Source organism: Ambystoma mexicanum, chromosome 4p, assembly GCF_040938575.1.
Source record: "Ambystoma mexicanum isolate Mex_15411 chromosome 4p, UKY_AmexF1_1, whole genome shotgun sequence".
Taxonomy (NCBI): domain Eukaryota; kingdom Metazoa; phylum Chordata; class Amphibia; order Caudata; family Ambystomatidae; genus Ambystoma; species Ambystoma mexicanum.
Window position 1 is genome coordinate 187369064 of NC_090927.1, and position 3941 is coordinate 187373004.

Sequence of the window (3941 nt, forward strand, 5' to 3'; positions counted from 1 at the left end):
AGAGAGAGAGAGAGAGATTCTATAGCTAGGAAAAAAACAAAGGGACATGCCATTAGACTTGGAAGTATTTCCTTATGAAATGCACATACTGTTAGCATTGCTCGCAAGAATAAAGGGCAGACTATTAGGATTACCCACAGAATTTGTATTCAGATAAAAGGTAACAATAGATGAGGAAGAAGGACAAGTGATTACAAGTGAACTAAAAGCTGCAACAGTGAGGGAAGACGGGGTGATTGTACATGGGGAAAATGATGAGGGAGTAAAGTGGAGGACAACTCTTAATCGGCGACATGTACTGACTCATTTTATAGATGAAGACGGGGTTCATGACAGATAAATTAGTGTTTATTATAAGTTTTATTCATCAGCTAACAATGGAAAACGGAGACAAGGAGGATTTAGCACAAGTACCTAGCACGTTGTGGACCAGTAGCACACATGATGATCGCCTATTGAAGAGAGCAGGAACAGTCGGGGACAGTATTAGCAAGGATACCAGCAGATAGACGCAATGGGATACAAGACAAGAAGACTTTAGGTATTATCCCAAATAGAGAGGGAGCTAATAAAAAGTAGGTAGGAGAGATGGATTTAGGTGAATATATATATATATATATATATATATATATATATATATATATATATATATATATATATATATATATGAGAAAAGAAAGCATGAAGAAAAGGAAATAATGGTGGATATGTGGAAAGAGAGGGCATCATGCACAAATATGCAGAAGTAGAGGGACACCACCTTAAGGTTTTGTCACTTTATGCCCACAAAGAGGGGGGAAACACACACTGTAACTATGTATCCCTCACAATACCGGACAATATTCCTGCAATACAAGCATAGTATCAAATTAAGTAACAGGAACCAGATGCCTTGCTAGCACAACACAAAGGCACATGGAGAGTGAGTACAAGTCATTGATACAGTACTAGCTGTCCCCAGCCACGCGTTGCTGTGGCTCAGTCAGAATCTGGCAGTTCTCCAAGTTGAGGCAGTTTATTTTTACCGGCGGTGCAACACATTCCTTTCATTTCTCCATTCAATTTCAGAGCCTTGCAAAAAGGACACACTTCAGTCATGGTGCCGATGAGAACATGCCGGCTCAAACTATAATCATCAGCTAGGTTGTACCGGAATGCAAGGCGATTGTAATCGTGTGATTGCTCAGCATGGAGTCGTGTTTGACGCTGATCTGCTGTTTCTCGTTGACGTCTTTTAGCCACTCTCAGCCTGTCGCGTTCATTCTATTGAAAACAAAGCAGATCTGAAGCTGCAGAATGAGATCGCTGTGCTCGCAACCATGCATACTAAAGTCTGGCTGCACGTCGCTCTGCTGCTTCCTCGGCACTTATATGAGCCATTCTAAATCGGAAACATTGAAATGGAATCGTAAAATAGCATGTGTTGCTTTTACGTCCAACAGATGGCGCGGTTTTGCAGTAAAATGTTCAGTATAGCGTGTGTTGCTTTTACGTCAACAGATGGCGCTGTTTTTCAGAAAAAGCATGTTTTTACCTGTCACAGCTGTGACATATATGTATAGTAGGTATATAAAAACACGTGCCAATTCGAATGCAACGTTGTGTCAAAATTTCAAATCAATGTGTGAAGAACTTTCGGAGATTTAAGATTTTGAACAAACTAACATTTACATTTTTATTTATATACATATTTGAAGCATTTTGAAGTTACAGAGGAGGGGGCTACAAGACACAAAATAGCACACAGTATGATATACAATTTTAGTGTCATGGATTAAAGGGTACTATTTTCTTACATGGCCTCACCTCAACGGAATATAGTTTATTAATGTAGTTGGAAGGAACAACAGAAGAAAAGGTAAGTACTTGTAGATCTGAAGGGGAAGTAAATAGAGATAAAAGGTAGGTAATCTTGGAAACAAAAGGAGTGTGTGTGTTTCTCTATTGATCTTTATTGAAGGAAGGGAGACACAGGTGAGTAAAGGTCAAAGACAAAAGAGGAGCATAGTGGTTTTACATTAATAGTATTTTTAGTATATTGCAAAAGGCACATGTAATGTATGTTATTTAGAAGGTACCCATTCAACATTATAGGGGACTTCTTTCTATTAGATGCAGACAATGAAGGTGATATGTGTATGCTTAACAAGGGTAAAATGCATTGGTCTTAAGAAAAAGGAACAGAAAAGTGTTGTATTACAGGAGTGATAGACAAACTTCTATACAGATGGGTCACCGATGCATACACACACAGGTACATCACATGCGCTGGTTCAGCATCAGGGGTAGGTGTGCCAGAATAGGGAAAGTTTAGTGTAATAATAGACATTATTAGTTATGTTTTGCCAGGAAAACACAGCTGGAAACAGCAAGTGTCACAACTCGACGTAACCTAAAGAAAGTGGACAAGAGGAAAACAGTAAGACGGTGGTCCACGCAGACCTGCCAACACATCTGCAGAGAAGTCAAAATAAGCGTTGTGTGAGAAAATAAAATGGACTTCACATTCAAGCAGATGTTGCCAGCCCCATCACATCAAGGAATTACACAGCGGCAGGCCACGGCCCTACCTGCACAAGAGGAAAGGAGCTCCTTAAAAGGGGAATAACGTTCAATCTCTAATTTTACCATGACTTTTCATCCTTATTTATGTCCTTATTTGGTCTCAACAGAAAATAACCAACATCTTGGACGTGCCAGGAAGAAATGGCAGACATGGCGTAGGATAAAAAAAATGTGTTTTTATGATTGTTTTTGTTTTGTTCTGTGTTTTGTAGGGGGGAAAAAAGGTGAGAAAAGGAGAGGGTTTTTGAAGGATGCGTTTGCCTTGAGGTGGCGGTCAAGGCCGGTCCGGTGCTGAGTAAATAAAAGTGTGGTGTATGTTCGTGATGAGGGTGGGGCAGGAGAGGCCACATGACACACGTTGTGTGTGCTCTCCCGTCAAGCACATTGAAAGTAGACTTAAAATAGGGAACGGAGGGTGGAGGAGCAGTTATTCGCAACAGGGCATATTGGGCTATGTGTTAGGTACGAAGAGTATGCATTGCCACGACAAATAAAGATGCTGCAGAGGCGGATCGAATAATAAGCAATTACAACACGATGCAGATAGAAGGAGTAATTGAATAAAAAGAAGAAGTATTAGTAGTTTTTAAGGAGTTAGTAGAATGCATGGGCAGCATCCAGGTCTTAGCAGGGAGTAATAATAATAAAATGCATCTATACTTCAAGAAACTCAGCCAATTTTCTTTGTATTTGAGATGCAAGGGGACTTTTTAATAAACACGAGGTAGGAACGAACATTGAGCGACCACACACCTGAACCTGTGAGCAGGGACAGAAGCTCCCCATGAACAAGAGGGCTTTTGGGGCCCGGCCTAATGCCCAATAATCAAGCTGGGCCAAGGAAAGACATGCCCTCTCAGTTGTATACTCCCCCGCCTTTGTGTCCCCCATTGTAATATTGTTCCCTTGACTGACTTTCCTGCTCCCCAGGATCCAGCTTCCCAAGGTAGGGCTCTCGTGAAAATAAAGAGGTCTCTGAATTTCTTGAAGGAGCATTGGACTGACGAAAGGCCACTGGACTTAAAGGTGAAGAAAAAGAGAGAAAGCTAATTGAAGAGATAAAATGGAGCCTTCAGCAAAGTTGACAGTTGCCTAGCATCCCTGGCAGATGGCGAGTGGGACAGGGACAAAGGAAGGTTTGTTGGGGTTGAGGAGAAGATGCAAGTGACTAAAATGCTCGAAGAAGACGTAGAAAGATAGTTGCACAGGTGAAGAATTACCATTGGGTGGTAAGGTGCCCACAAAAGTGCTGAAAATGTAATTTAATGACAATCCTGATTCTCGTGGTGGCGACTGGGGTTCAATTATGTAGAAAGGGGTGGGAACAAGATGGCAGGAAATAATGACACTTCCTAAAAAAAGAAATAATACAAAAT